A 16,995-nucleotide genomic window follows, 5' to 3' on the forward strand; every position below is an offset into this window, starting at 1 on the left:
GATTCAGAGAGAAAGACCCTCCGTGGATATCAGAAGTGTGTCTTCAAGTCATTTCCAAGGAACGTTCTTAAAGATACAGGGAAGGGGCCAGAAGACACCATCTTTATGAGGAGCCTTGGGTCCCAGGATGTGACTTTTGGTACACATGATTTCAAGTCTGCCCCTTGGATGTAAATTGGCTCTTTTGTGGTCTCTGTTCCCTGGGCTTCGTTTCTCCACCCATATCTGATTTTTCAAGTCCTGGTGGACTCCCAGTTAGAGTCTTACTTCTGTCATACTTAACGTTGAAGCCTGGATCAGCTGCGGCTCCCTGCCCTTTACTTGCCAGGAGCCTCATTAGATTCTAGGAAGGTGATACGCTGGGTTTAGGGTAAGAGACCTGTGTCATATTGCCAATAGCATCCAGCAAATCCCCTACCCTCGTGGAATATCAACTCTTTCCTGTAAAAAATGGATGATATGTAAGTCACGGGACTGCTGTGAAAACTAACTGAGAGTTATGTGTTGACCTTATGTGTTTACCTTTTATGATTACCTTAGACTATGTTCGGCCCAACGTTGTCATTGTTGTTAACTGCCATCAAATCAGCCCGTGAATCATGGAGACCTCGCATACAATGGAACAGAACGAATTGCTGCCTGGTCTGGGACAATCCCCATGATCGGTTATGGATCAGATCATTGTGATCCATGGGGTTTTCATTGACTCATTTTAGGAAGGAAATTTCCAGGCTTTTTTCCTAGTTCATCTTAGCCTGGAAATTCCACTGAAACTGTACTGCAACACAGCAACATGTAAGCCTCTACTGATAGATGGGCAGTGGCTGTACATGAGGTATATTGGTCGGAAATTGAGTACAAGTCTCCTGCAGGGAAGACAAGAGTTCTACCACGGAACCACCAATGCCCCCTTTAATAGGTATTAATTAATTAGTGATTATTATTATTATTATTACTACCTATGATACAGATGCCTTGACTTCCTTGAAGTTCTCTTCAGGCTTGAATTCTCAACTTTTTCTCTCCAATACTCCAATTCTTTGTTGTTTTGTTCCAGCCATCACCTAACTGTTAACTGTAAGTCAGTGGTTCATAGCTATAAGATGTGGAGATGGGATATGTGATAGAAAAGAGAGAATAAAGACAAACTGGGGAAAAATACAAGTTAGAAAAGCTATGCTTTAGAAGAAATTATTCATCATATTAAAAATGTATACCCAGCAGACAGAAAGAAGAGAGGCACCTTTCAGTAGAGAAGACACAGCACAAATGAGACAGGAACTTGCAAACTGGGACATGTACTCCTAGGTCAGAGAAACCCTGGGCTGGGTCTCCTCCTTAAGACCTGGGCAAGCAGACTATTTCCCCAGGTTTCAGCTTCCTCATCTGTAAAATGAGATGCTCAGGCCAGATTCAATCAACAAACACTCAGCAAATATTTATTAAGGACCTACTAAGTGCAAAGCATTGTGATTAAACAACAACAACAAAACCCATGGCCACTGAGTCAATTCTGACTCATAGTGACCCTGTAGAACAGAGTAGAACTGCCCCATTGGGTTTCTGAGGCTGTAATCTTTGTGGAAGCAGGCTGCCACGTCTTCCTCTCGCAGAGGTTTGATAGGTTTGAACTGCTGACCTTTCGGCAGGCAGGAGAGCACTTTAAACATTGCACCACAGGGTTACAGAAGGACATAAAAGAGACAACCTGTCTGCTCACACTCACGTGGTGGATACAGGAACAAAAAAACAAAAACAAGTAGAAAACTAAGTAAAATCATTTCAGTTAATGGTAAAGGATTTGAAGAAAATAGCTAGCTAGCTAGACAGGTAGATAACTATATAGTTAAACAGATAGATTGCTAGATAGGTAGGTAGATAGGTAGGCAGGCAGGTAGGTAGGTAGTTGGATAGGTAGATAGACAGATAGATAGACAGACAGATAGATAGATAGACAGGTAGCTGCCATCGAGTCATTGCCCAGTTCCTCGTCATCCTCATGATCACCAGCATGTTTAAATCCTGCTACTGCGCCAAACCATCTCATTGAGGGTCTCCCTCACCCTTACCAACCCTCTACTTCACCAAACACTATGGCCACCTCCAGTGATCTATCCCTCCTGATGATGTATCCAAAGAAAGTGAGTCAGACAATGTTCTGTTGTGATTCATAGATTTTCACTGGCTTAGTTTCAGAAGCAGATCTCTGGGTGAAAGAAAATGTTTGCAGGAGTGTGCTACTTAGGGTAGGAGATGAATGGGCATGCTAAGTTCTGGAGGAAGGGCACTTTAGGCCCAAGGACAGTGCATAAGCATGGGGTGTGTGCTGGGGTGTGTCCAGAAAGGAGAGGAGGCCTGCGTGACTGGAGGGCAGTAACCACGGGGAGAATTAAGTGGAACGAGGTTGGTGGGGTAGACAGGACTAGACTGCAGAGAATTTTAAGTCCAGTGAGAAGTAGATGGCACACGAAAATTGGCAAACTGAGATTTGATAAAGGAATATTTACAAAGATGTGGGTGGAATAGGGAGTCCCTACCCAGTACCGAGTACCCACTGCCATTGAGTTGATTCTGACTCATAGCAGCCCTGGTGGATTCGAACTGCCGACCTTTTGGTTAGCAAATGTAGCTCTTAACCACTATGCCACCAGGGTTTCCAGGGAGCCCCTAGGTGGTGAAAATGGTTAACATGCTCAGCTGCTAACCTGAAAGATTGGAGGTTCGAATCTACCCAGAGGTACCTTGGACAAAAGGCCTAGAGATCTGCTTCTGAAAAATTAGCCATTGGAAACCCTATGGATCAGAGTTCTAGTCTGATGCATGTGGGGTCACTATGAGCTGAAATCAACTCTATGGCAACGAGTTTGGGGTGGGGTAGGGAAACCACAAGGCTTAGTGTGGTACTCCCAGGACTAGGAACCACATGACCACTTTACCACTCCTAGTGCAGAAGCGAAGCCCTGGTGGCGCAGTGGTTAAGAGCTACGGCTGCTAACTGAAACATCAGCAGTTTGAATCCACCAGCCACAGAGGAGGGAGTGGTCACTGGGACCCACAGGGAGGAAGCTGAACACAGAAGACTGCCTGGTAAGAGCTGTGGCCTTCTGTCAAGGATGAGGCTGGGGTTGGAGGATCCTGGGAAATAAGTGGCCTGACTTCACTTTCCTTCCTCCCTCCCCATTGGCTAGACACATCCAGAAGTCCCAGAGCTAAAGAGCTAACACAGACCATATTGGTCAATCCTCATTACTCCTTTGCAAAGTAGGACAGAGGAAAAAGGAAGAAGATCTGGAGGGGAAGATAGGAAATATCAGGAGATATCCAGAACAGCTGTGATAAGGTGTTTGGTTTTACTCTAAGGGCATTGGAAAGCCATTGGGGAGTCATAAGCAAGGAAAGACCTTGAATTGATTTATATAAAAAAAAAAAAAAATCATTCTGACTGCAGTGTGGAGAATGGATTTTAGATGGGCAAGAAGAGAAGTTGGGCTAGTATTTAGGAAGCCACTATATCATCTAAGTAAGAGATGCATGTTGGGGTTATCTGGCGTCTAGCATGGTCATTTAGGATATACATTGGAAAAAGTAAATTTAAAAAAAAAGGTCTCCCATTGCCAGGAGCTACAGTAAGCGTCATACAGTCCTGATGGAAAGGAAGAATGTTTCTATGAAGTCAATGCTGCTGGCTCTGGAATGTCCTCACCAATGCCAGTGAACGTTGTTTTCACGGTACAGAATGCTTTCAGACAAATTTATCAGTCCTATGCTGCTTTTATTTATAAGATGGAGAGAGAAAATAAAGAATTTTATAAGCCTGGTATGTAGAAAAATTATTTGTCCAGTCAAGCCAATAAATAACAAATAATAAAGTCCTGTAGTTTTATTGTTGGCCTTACCATAAAGAACATGGTGTCCTTATTATCTGGTTAAAGGGGTTTCATTCTGTGTGATGTTGAAGAGAGTTACAATCTTTAATAAACAATAATGTCAGTACTTTTTTAATTCCACAGTTATGAATGTATGCAGAATTGTTTTTTGTTTTTTCTCTTTCCTTCTCTCTTTGGTGTTACTTTTGTCAGACATCAGAAATGTTTTTGCTGTGTCATTACCAACTAAAGAGTTGTAAGGCTATTTCTAAATACTCATCAATGCTCCCTGAAGGATCAGATGTCACCACTGATGAGCGGCATAAAGGCTGGTCAGAGTACCATTCCCAGGCTAGTAATTCACTCCTGGGAAGTTGCAATGTCTTGTAAATAGAGCTGTGTAGACTATTAAATTCATAGTCTTGTGCAAGGCAGGCCTAGTATGGAAAGTGGCCACAGACCAAAGAAAATTGTGGAAGGGCTGTTTGATCACACAGTGCATAAAAGACTTTTTAATAAATACCGTTCAGCATACTGATCATATTCCAAAATGTACATATAAAGATCACAACCCCTGGAATCTTTACAACGAATAAATATGTATTTAAGACAAGCCTGAGTTCAAATCCCAGCTCTCCCACTAATTAGCTGCATTATCATAGCCAAATTACTTAACATCTCTAAGCAAGACTGCCCCCAGGAAGTGTGGAGGCTCTGGGCAAATATTCTTCCCAAGGCTACTATTTATATAAATAATTGAGTCACTCAAAATCAATGTACCAGCACCATTTGGGTGGCCCAACCTTGCGTGAGCCCACAAAAAAAAATGCACACCAGCCAACAGAAGTTACCACCCCACCAGGCTGCCTTCCTGAAACCTGGGCTGGCCATTAGGCTTGAGTTACAGAGTTTATTTGAACATCTGGTTGACCCCAGCACAGGGTAGAGAGTTGGAGGGTACTCCAAGAGTAGAAACAGAGACCAGGGACCAGGCTGTATCCTATCTTGGTTCAGAGCACCCGATTAGACAGCACCACCAACCTCCAGGGTTTCCAAGCAGCAGAAGGGAATTTAGACAATTTCAAAGGCAGCACTCCAAAGTGTAGAGGGTGCCTGAGATGTGAGGCCCAGGGTAGAGGCCCTGGGTGCCCTGGTCTAAAGACATTACTCTCTCTGATCCTCGGTTTCCCTATATTTAATATGGGGATAAAAATTGTACCTACCTCCTAAGGTTATTTTAAGTACTGAATGAGATAATACAACCTTTCAGTTCTTAACACATAGTAAATGGTCACTCGACATCAGCTAACGTTGTTGTATGTTGTTGTTATTGTATGCCGTCGAATTGATTCCAATACACAACAACTCTGTATGACAGAGTAGAACTGCCGCATGGGGTATCATAGGCTGTCATCTTTACAGGAACAGATTGTCAGGTCTTTTCTCCCACGGAGCAACTGGTAGGTTTGCCCAAGGACCTTTCAGATAACAGCCAAGAGCTTAACTATTGTGTCACCAGGGCTCCTTCATGTTTTTTATACATGTACATACACATGTGTATGTATACTGTAGCCCAGATTCAGAAGACTTTTGATGATAGATGTGCCTACTAGCTTTTAATACTTGGCTAATGTGCTTAGCTGCTAACTGAAAGACTGGAGGTTTGAGTCCACCCAGAGATGCCTGGAAGAAAGGTCTGGCAATCGACTTCTGCGAAATCAGCTACTGAAAACTCTCTGGAGCACAGTTCTACTCTGACGCACATGGGATCACCAAGAGTCAGAACTGATGAGATGGCAACCGGTTTTTGTTTTATGTTTTCTGGCAGGTGTTGTGGATGTATTTACCTTCAAAATGGCTGATCAGCAAATGGAAATACAGAAAAAAACAGAAACAAGAGGACACAAAACCTTTAGGATTATTTGTTCTAGCGTCACAAATTTCTACCCAAGCAGATAGTAGTCTTCAGCTTTTTTTCTTTTCAAATAGGGTAAAAATAATACTTCCAAAGTCCAAATGCCTTAAGACCAGATAGCATCATTTCCATTATAATAATTAACTTAAGCATGGATCATTCCACATTTATATTTCCAATGGAATCTTCAGAAAAAAACTCATAGGCCAGCCAATCCAAACTTGCAACCCAGGCCTGACTGTCGCATCCCTGGCAGTTGGTCACCGCACCAAGCCAGGAGGTAGGTACTGATTTCATGCAAAGACATCTGGTCTAAAGTAACTGAAGGCCATTTCAAGTATGTTGAATTTTCCACTGGTTTAGAATTGCTTTCCCAAAGGATTGCCATTTACAGGTCATATTTGTAGAGCACTTTGAAATATATAAGGTGTTTCTCTGCACTTTAGTCTTGTCTGTAAACAGTCTGGTTGGTGATTCTGCATTCTAGCATCTTCATCGTCATGGCCACCACCACCATCACCACCATCATCATCATCATGGCTCCAATTGACTTGGAAATTACCACGTTCCAGGCTCTGTCCAAGTGCTTTATGCATATGCACCCGCCGAGTCCTCTCCATGACCTTAAGAGTTTGATATCGTCGTCTTACATATGAGAAAACTCAGGCACGAAAAACAGAGAGATTAAGTAACTTGGCTAAGATCACAGGAATTGTACTCAGGCAGTCTGGATCCAGAACCCACACCTTGGCCATAACTGGCCATCTCCTAGTACAACTGAGCAAAGCTTTGATGTTTCAATAAACTTCTGTCCAAACCCAACCCGTATGAAGTCATATCAATTTTATTGGATCTTCTGGCCTTTTCCTTTGGTCCCTTTTATCAAATTTCCTGTAAAACCCACTGGAAGATACCTAGTCTCATGACTTGAAGGCCTTAGGAGCACCATTACCATTCACTAGCTTTAAATGATAATGTAGCAAAATCCTGATTTGGTTTTGTTTTGTTTTAATGGAATGGGTCAGTACCACGGTCAGTCTGTAATAAAAAATTTTCCAGAAAAAAAAAGAGAAATTGGCAATGTACTTTAAGAAAATACTGCGTGAGCCAGGAAGCAACTTAGAGATGTTTGAATTTTCCCTGACATGAATTCTGACCACCCAGGGGAAAAAAACCACCTGTCCCCAGACAGGCAGAGATTACACAGGGCACGTGTAAACTCAGAGAAGGACTCTGAGGGGGCTTCTAAGTCAAATCAGAGGCCACATGAGCTCATGAAAAAAAACGATCACACAGAAGCCTTGAGACCCAAGACCTGGTGTCAGGTATGCCTCCAACTCAAGGGGCCACCTTTGATGAATCTGATATTCTCTCCCCTACATCAGTTTCTTCAGCTGCCAAAACTGCCTTAAATCCCTCGCAGGATTGCAGTGAGGATCACAAAGAAAACATGCAGGAAAGAAGTTTAAAGAGTTTGTATGGTATCGGAGAAGTGTGAAAATTGTGCAGTTACAAAACAGAAAGTCTTTATGAGGAGCAGCATCCATGCTTAAAGCGTGTTTGAAGGTTGGCGCTTTGAACCTACCCGGCAGCTCTGTGTAAGAAAAGCCTGGTTGTCTACTTCCATAAAGATTACAGCCACGAAGACCCTGTCAGGCAGTTCTACTCTGTAACAGTTGGGGTCACCAGGAGTCAGAATTGACTAGTCAGCAACAGGTTTTTGTTTTTTTCTTTTTAGGGTTGGTAACTCTTGCTTGAGCATCATGTAAGTTTGAGTCTGAGGGATGCCTGAGTCAATTAAAACTAGTACATCTGTTTAAAACATATTCAAATCAAATCAAAGATATCTAGCTCACAAGGTTCTGGTGAAGATCCAGGGAGTGCAAACCATATTCATGAAGATACATGTAGCTATGGAAGCACTCAGTGCATCTGAGAATGGCCCTGGGCCATTTGCTGAAGTGAATGATCTTTTTTTTTTTTAGTTTTCTTCAACTGAACACTGGGTTCTTAGGAAGAGCTTCCTGAGGGTATTCTTGGTTAACAAGCCTCCCACCATGAATTTTCTTTAATGTTATCATAGCTGGTTTTAATAGCACTTGGAATTTTTCCTTTTCAGACATTTTCACTTGGAATGTACTAATTTTAATAATCAGATGTCATTTTCAGTTAACTCCTGTTCTAACTCCCAGAATGGGCTATTTACCATGTTGTTTGCAGACAGAAATACCCTTCCCAGACAGTGTTTGCCCAGATCTAAAAGCTCTCCTCTCTGATTCACAGCCCTGGAGATGCAGGGTGAGGTGAAGAAGAGTCTTGGAAGCTGCTGCGAGATGGTTGTCTGCTAGATAGCACCGCTGGTTCTGCCCCTGCTGGGCGCCGGGGTGATGCTTCGCCATTCCTTAGCCATAATAGGCATCCGGGATTAATGAGCTGAGGCATGCATGATTTGTAAGGTCACCTGGAGCAGGTCAGGGATTTATGGGCCTTCACTCTGCTTTCAGGGGAGTGGGGGAGATGGCAGGAAAGCTAAGCAGAGGGAGGAGTTAGCAAACAGAATGTGACCAGTCGAAAAAAAGAAAGCAAACTCCCGGATCACACTTGATGAAATAGAAGTGGTTTCCTCATCTCTGGAAAGTGTATTAATGGTTGTATTAGGCCCTGAATGGAGTGAATCAGGACTAAAGAGTCCCTACACCAAGGTATCATTCGACCAACTCCTCTTGGAAGGCCACCATGTAAGATGCCTTGCTAGAAACAAAGAATACAAGGTGTAGCTAAAATCTTTGAGAAGTCTGTAATCTATTTGAGGAAAAGATAAAAGACAAGAAACACCATTCAAACACAAATTACGTCAAAAGGCAATTTATTATGAGTTATTGTTAGTTGCCATCAAATCGATTCAGACTTATGGCAGCTTCATGTGTGCAGAGTAGAACTTCTCCATAGGGTTTTCAAGGCTGTGGCCTTTCACAAGCAGATGGCCAAGCCTATCTCCGAAGTGCCTCTGGGTGGGTTCGAACCTGTCGGCTAGTAGTTGAGCACTTCGCCATTTGCACCACTCGGACTCCATGAGATGAGTAATACAGAAAAGTAGCAGACAAGAATTAAGAGGAAAAACAGATAATGAGTGACAGTCTAGATGAAAACAGTGTTCCTGTCCCTCAGTGGCACGAACTAGAGGAGGAATTTTCACATTAAAAAGTAATCTGTAATACTCTTTGACAAATGCAATAACAAGTATAGGTAAGATGCTAAAGCAGCAAAACAAGAGAAGGTATGATTAACTCTACTGGGGGTGCCAAGGACATTTTCCTGAATGAGTTTTTGGCTTTTGGAGTAAAGTAGGAAGTCTCTAGATAGAGAAAGAAAGACATTCAAGGCTAAAGAAATATTACAGGAAAAAAAATAAAGAGAAAAGCTTCATGATGTTTGCAAAACTCTTTGCTACTGCTAGCATGTAAAGGATGAGTTGGGAAGAAACAAATGCTTTCCTGAGGTAGGAGAAGTGGATAGGAGCTGAAGCTTTTGGGCCTTTGTATGCCATGTTAAGAGCATAAACACTATCCCTTGGTACTAAAGAGCCACAGAAGAATTTTACAGAGGAAGGAAAGTGATCGGGCCTATGATTTAGAAATATCACTTTGATGATAACATTGAAGATGGATTTGAGTGGAGAAGGACTAGGAGGAGGGAGGGCACTTAGGAGGCAAGTGGACTAAACTGGGGCAGGGGAGAATGAGGGCTTGAATTAAGAAAGTTGGATTAGGGATAAGGAGAAGGGGGTAGAGTCAAGAGACATTTAGGAGGAGAATGGATATGGCAGGGTGGCAGGTGGATGACGGAGAGAATGCAGAGAAGTGGATTGTGGCCATTTCCCAAGTCAGAAATTAGGTAGATGTGTTTTCATTTATCCAATGGAAGTGCAGGGAAAGGAGTCAGTCTTACGGGGAACTTGGTGAGAGGAAGTGATGTTAGATTTTATACCTATTGTTTTAAAGAGCTTTTGGGAAATTCAAGTGGAGAAAGTATTTGGATATATAGATTTAGAGTGCAAGAGAAAAAATTCAGACTGATATGCAGATTTGGAGAGAGTTTTGAGAGGAACAAAAGGGTCAACAGTGCCCAGTTCTGAAGACTATGTAGAAAGACAAAGACTGAGATGTGTTAGTGTTATCATAGCTGGTTTTAATAACACTAGTTATTGTTGTTGTAAGCTTCCATCAAGTCAGCCCCTGACTCATGATGCCCTCATGAACAATTAAACGAAATGCTACCTGGTCCTGTGCCATACCCGTGATCAGTTGCAGATTGGACTGTGGTGACCTCACAGTATAGAAAAAACAAGTGGAATTCACCATATAGAAAACTAAATGGCAACAATGAGTCCAGCTCTGTGTGACCCACTTCTCCATCTTCTGTATTCTCTATGGCAAGAAGTCACAGCAAAGGGACAAGAATCCTCTCAGGAGTCAGCACAATGGGACTAAACCAAAAGCAAATAAGCTTCCTGAATAAACTGAATGCTTCAAAGGCCAGGGTAGCAGGGGCAGGGGTTTGGGGACCATGGTTTCAGAGAACATCTAAGTCAATTGGCATAATAAAATCTAGTAAGAAAACATACTGCATCCCACTTTGGAGAGTGGCGTCTGGGGTCTTAAATGCTAGCAAACAGCCATCTAAGATGCATCAATTGGTCTCAACTCACCTGGACCAAAGGATTATGAAGAACACTAAGGACAGAAGGTAATTATGAGCTCAGGAGACAGAAAGGGCCACATAAACCAGAGACTACATCAGCCTGAGACCAGAAGAAATAGATGGTGCCCAGCTACAACCGATGACTGCCCTAACAGGGAACACAACAGAGAACTCCTGAGTGAGCAGGAGAGCAGTGGGATGCAGACCCCAAATTGTCATAAAAAGACCAGACTTAATGGTTTGACTGAGACTAGAAGGGCCCCGGTGGTCATGGCCCCCAAACCTTCTGTTAGCCCAAGACAGGAACCATTCCCAAAGCCAACTCTTCAGACAGGGATTGGACTGGACAATGGGATTAGGAAAAGTGCTAGTGAAGAATGAGCTTCTTAGATCAAATAGACACTTGAGACTACATTGGCATCTCCTATCTGGAGGGGAGATGAGAGGTCAGAAGCTGGTGGAATGGATACGAAAAGAGAGAATGGAGGAAACGAGTGGGCTGACTCGTTGGGGGGAGAGCGATTAGGAGTACATAGCAAGGTATATATAAATTTTTGTATGAGAGACTGACTTGATTTGTAAACTTTCACTTAAAACATCATAAAAATTTTTCCAAGAATCCTCTTCTGGACCCCCAAGAATGCTCTCATTGCTTAAATCCAATGCAAACCAGATTTAAGCAATACCTTTGTCTAGTTGTTGAGAATGGAGCTAGAACAACTGATGTGACTGATTCAGGCACTGTCAGAATGCTCATTCTTTGTTTCTGGTCTGTGACCCTCTCCACACTCTTAAAGTAATAGCAGCAAAGACAGAAAGAAGCTAAAGAGGCAACACAAAGGTACATGACTTTTAACGCAGTGACCCTGCCCTCGAGTCCCAACTCCCAGCACCCACAGGGCCTGTGTAAGTGGGGGACCCTGAAGGTCTGAATCAATCACATCAGTTCTTCCAGCTCCATTCTTGTCTCTAGGTTACATGAGAGAGTTGTTACCTGCCATTGAGTCAGCCCCCAGCTCATGGCGACCTTAAGTACAATGGAAAACGCTGCCTGACCCTGCGCCATCCCCATGCGGGGTTGTGGATCATACCATTGTGATCTTCAGGGTTTGAATGGAAAATCATTGGCTGATTTTTGGAATTAGATCACCAGGCCTTTCTTCCTAGTTTGTTTTAGCTCCACTGAAACCTGTTCAGCATCATGGCAACACACAAACCTCCATTGACCGATGGATGGTGGCCACACATGAGGTGCATTGGCTGGGAATCAAACCCAGTCTCCTGCATGGACAGCAAGAATTCTACCGCGAACCACCACCGCCCCCACATGAGAGAGAGGCATTACTTAATCTAGTTTGCATTGGATTTATGCAATGAGAGTGTTCTTGGGGCCCAGGGTACATCTGAGAGAATTGTTTGTCACAAAAAATGTGGCCTAACCAAATGGCTTTAAATGTTAATAGTCAAGTTTTATTCCCTCTTCTTGGGGAGGAGTTAGGAGGGTGAAGTGCAAAAAGAGAGGGACAGGGAGAAGCATTCCTGGCAGGCAGGAGAAGGCGCTGTGATAGATACTTTCTACTGGAACTACTTTCTTTACATGTGTTTAACTTCAGGGCTTTGTTTAAATTAAGCAAAGGTACTATTACATTCACTTTCACGAAAGAAAGCAGATTATATTCACAGTGTGGCTTACGTGAGTTCCATCTGAGATTTTACAGCTTTATTATTGTTAGTTGCCGTCGAGTCGGCTCCGACTCATGGCGGCCTTATGTATAACATAACAAAACGTTACCCGGACCTACACCAACTTCATGATTGTTGGTAGGTTTGAGTCCATTGTTGTGGCTATGGTGTCAGTCAACCTCATCGAGGATTCCCCCCGTTTTTATTGGCCCTCTATTTTACCAAACAATATGTCCTTTTCTAGTGTTTGGTCTTTCCTGATGGCGTCTCCAAAGCAAGCAAGTCAATGTCTCGCCATCCCTCTTCTAAGGGACATTCTGGTTGTATTTCTTCTAAGACTGATTCGTTTATTATTCTGCCAGTCCACATTATATTCAATATTCCTCGCCAACACCACAGTTCCAACACATTGATTCTTCTTCTTAATTCTTTTTTCATTATCCAGCTTCCACACACATATGCAGCAGTTGAAAAGACCATAGCTTTAGTCAGGCACACTTTAGTCATCAAAGTGTCATGTTTACTTTTAAAAAGATTTGCCCATGACATTACTAGTGTAATAATGACACCAGATTTCTGGTTTACTGGGACTTTGTGAATGCCCCTCAACACTATACTGCTGCTGCCTGGAGGTCTAGGATCATATCTGCCTTATCTTTATGTCCTTGATAGTGCTTCACACAGTACGTGCTTAATAAATATTTGGGGAATTGAAACAAATGAGTAGGCTGGGGCTGTTGTTGTTGTTAGGTGCCGTTGAGTCTATTCTGACACATAGCAACCCCATGTGACACTGTAGAACTGTCTCATAGGGTTGGTTTTCTTGGCTGTAATCTTTACAGGAGCAGATCGCCAAGTCTTTCTCCTGTGAAGCGGCTGGGTGGGTTTGAACCACCACCCCTCGGTTAACAGTACTGGGGCTCCTTAGGCTGCCGCTGCATTTCTTGAATAGGTAATCAACCTTGTAGCACATATTTCACCTTCCCCACTGAAGTCTGCATGAGAACCTCTTGGAGATCAGAGCCTGGATTTCATAGCAGAAGCCACAAAGTGATGCCCTATGAGTCTCACACAGATAGCAAACGTGTTTTATGGTTCCATACTGCATTGGCTCTAGAGGTGGACTTACCACAGAATTAACGAAGCTTAAGCTCAGGAACCCCACTTGTGCTGGGAGTTGCTGAAAGCTGCAAGGAGTTCTGGGTGGGAAAGGAATGCCAGGATGCCAGTGGGAAGCATTTCTGCATTACCATTTTTTGTCAATTGACTAAAGGATCTTAAGAAAAAAGAACTGATCTTCCATGCCCCAGTTAATTTTGATTTCATTTCTCAATCTAAGTAAGTAGTCACTCATATACTTAACATCATATCTGTAATTTTGTATGAATTCTTTTAAAGAGTCCCCAAATTGTGTATGCATGAGAGCATTGGTGGTATTAAAATCCCTCCTTCCAAACTGGAGGCCTGGATTCGATTCCCGGCCAACGCACCTCAAGCTCAGCCGTCACTCATCTGTCAGTGGAGGCTTGCATTTTGCTATGACACTGAATAGGTTCCAGTGGAGTTTCCAGACTGAGGTAAGAAGAAAGTCCTGGAGATCTACTTCCAAAAACCAGCCAACGAAAATGCTACCGATCACAATGGTCTGATCCCATCGTCCATGGGGTCACCATGAGCTGGAGACCACACAATGACAGCTAACAACAACAACAGCAAACTATACGTGGCTCAGGTCTTACAACCCGGATCTGCCCTGGTTGACCCATGCTGTGCTTAAAAACATTTTTATTACTGATAATTGTCCACATTTAAAAATCAATATGTATAACATTACAATCTGGATCTCCAGTTTCTCCGAACACTTGTGAGGTATGGCTACAAGAGTCTGTATTCCTTCCCACATGTTTACAGTCACCTGGAGCTAGGTGGTGGCCGCCCATTTGGATAAGGCTTGTGTAGTCCAGTTTGCCATTTAAAGACCCCTCTCCTCACATTCTCTTATCCCAGGTCCACTCCACCCACTTCAGTTTGAAAGCTTGTCTCTATACTGTATGCTTACCAAGGTGTGTGCCAAAATGACTTGCACAGATCCCTAAATGCATTCTCAATGAATGGACGAAAGAAGGAAAAAATGGTCGCCTGAAGTCACTCATCAGATAGGCAAAAGAGAAAACAGGCAAGAAGTGATGCCAGAACAGACAAGGGGACAAGAAGATGATGAGACCCTTGAAGACAGTGATGACCTTGGGTTCCACACTGCGTTGGCACCAGAGGTGGATTGACCTTAGCAGGGGAGGGAATTATGCTGTGTGTTTTGGAACTGGAGGTCCTGAGGTCAACCTAGGTGAGCTCTTCCTCTGCTAATCACCCTGTGTCCTGTCTGCAGCCCAGGAAAGGAGGTCCACAGGGGCCAGAGATCAAGCAGATTTTCCTGAGCTTTAGACTCATGCCTACCAACATGATCCCTCCCACCTTGACTAAGGCCCGAGGACCACGGCTATCGAAGACAGAATAACACAATGACCCCTGATGATTTACACCTCTGTGTGATACTCTCCCTCCTCAGTGTGTGAGAGAATTGTGAATGTGAATGATGGCACTCCCATGATTGCCACTTGTATGGCAAAGAGAAATGATTTTGCAGATATAAGTAAGGTCTGTAATCAGTATGAGGAGCTCTGGTAGCATAGTGGTTAAGAGCTCGGCTGCTAGCCAAAAGGTCGGCAGTTCAAATCCACCAGCTGCTCCTTGGAAACAATACAGGGCTATTCTACCCTGTTCTGTGGGATCACTATGAGTTGGAATCAACGGGTTTGGGGTTTGTTTGTTTGTTTTAATTAGTATGAGTTCCACCACTCATCTGTCAGTTTGTTGTACTGTACTGGCTTGTGTGTTGCTGTGATGCTGGAAGTTATGCCACTGGTATTTCAAACCAGCAGGGTCACCCATAGCGGACAGGTGTCAGTGGAGCTTCCAGACTAAGACAGACTAGGAAGAAGAACTTCACAGACTACTTCTGAAAAAACTGGCCAGTGCAAACCTTGAGGATAGCAGCAGAACATTGTCTGGTATAGTGCTGGAGATGAGCCTCTCAGGTTGGAAGGCACTCAAAATAGACTGGGGAGGAGCTGCCTTCTCAAAGTAAAGCTGACTTTAATGATGTGGATGCAGTCAAGCTTTCAGGACCTTGATTTGCAGATGTAGCATTACTCAAAATGAGAAGAAACAGCTACATACACAGAATGTATGAAGAATGAATCTAGGAAAGTTGGAAGTCATCAAAGATGAAATGGAACACATAAAGATTCATATTCTAGGCATTAGTGAGCTGAGATGGACTGGTTTGGGCCATTTTGAATTGGACAGTCATATGGTCTACTGTGCTGGAATGACAGATTGAAAAGGAATGGCATTGCAATCAACGTTAAAAAGACCGTTTCAAGATCTACCCTGGAACACAATGCTGTCACTGATAGGATAATATCCATACTCCTACAAGGAAGACCAGTTAATACAAGTATTATTCAAATAGACACACCAACCACTAATGCCATAGGTGAAGAAATTGAAGATTTTTGCTGATTTCTGCAGTCTAAAATTGATCAAACATGCAATTAAGATGCATTGATAATTACTGGTGACTAGAATGCAAAAGTTGGAAACAAGAAGGATCACTAGTTGGAAAATGTGGCCTTGGTTGATAGAAACAACACCAGAGATCACATGATAGAATTTTGCAAGATGAGCAGCCAATTTATTGGAAATACCTTTTTTCAACAACATAAATGGCAACTACACATGTGAACCTCACTGGAATCAAATCAACTACATCTGTGGAAAGAGACGATGGAGAAGCTCAATATCATCAGTCAGAACAAGGCCAGGGGCTGAGTGCGGAACAGACCATCAACTGCTCACATGCAAGTTTAAGTTGAAGCTGAATAAAATTAAAACAAGTCAACAAGAGCCAAAGTAGGAACTTGAATATGTCCCACCTGAATGTAGAGACCATCTCACTAATAAATTTGCTTCATTGACCATTAATGACTGAAGAACCAACAAGTTGTAGGATGACATCATACATGAAGACAGCAAAAGGTCAATAAAAAGACAGAAAAGAAAAAGAAGATGAAAATGAATGTCAGAAGAGACCCTGAAACTTGCTCTTCAATGTAGAATAGCTAAGGCTAATGGAAGAAATGAGGAAATAAAAGAGCCGAACAGAAGATTCCAAAGTGTGGATCAAAACGACAAAGTAAAGTATTACAATGAAATGTGCAAAGACCTGGAGTTAGAACCAAAAGGGAAAAGCACACTCAGCATTTCTCAAGCTGAAAGAACTGAAGAAAAAATTCAAGTCTCGAGTTGCAATATTGAAGGATTCTACGGGGAAAATATTGAATGACCCAGGAAACATCAAAAGAAGATGGAAGGAAAACACAGAGTCACTCTACCAAAAAGAATTTGTCGACATTCAACCATTTCAGGAGTTAGCATATGATCAAGAACCGATGGTACTGAAGGAAGAAGTCCAAGCTGCACTGAAGGAGTTGGCAAAAAACACGGCTCCAGGAATTGATAGAATATCAACTGAGCTCTTTCAACAAACATATGGAATTCTGGAAGTGCTCACTCATCTATGCCAAGAAATATGGAAGACAGCTACCTGGCCAATGGACTGGAAGAGATCTCTATATGTGCCCATCCCAAAGAAAGATTCAGTGGAATGTGGAAATTATCAAACAATTCCATTAACATCACAAGCAAGTAAAATTTTGCTGAAGATCATTCAAAAGCAGTTGCAACAGTACAACAGTGAGCTGCTAGAAA

The sequence above is a fragment of the Loxodonta africana genome, chromosome 18, assembly GCF_030014295.1.
Source record: "Loxodonta africana isolate mLoxAfr1 chromosome 18, mLoxAfr1.hap2, whole genome shotgun sequence".
Lineage (NCBI taxonomy): Eukaryota > Metazoa > Chordata > Mammalia > Proboscidea > Elephantidae > Loxodonta > Loxodonta africana.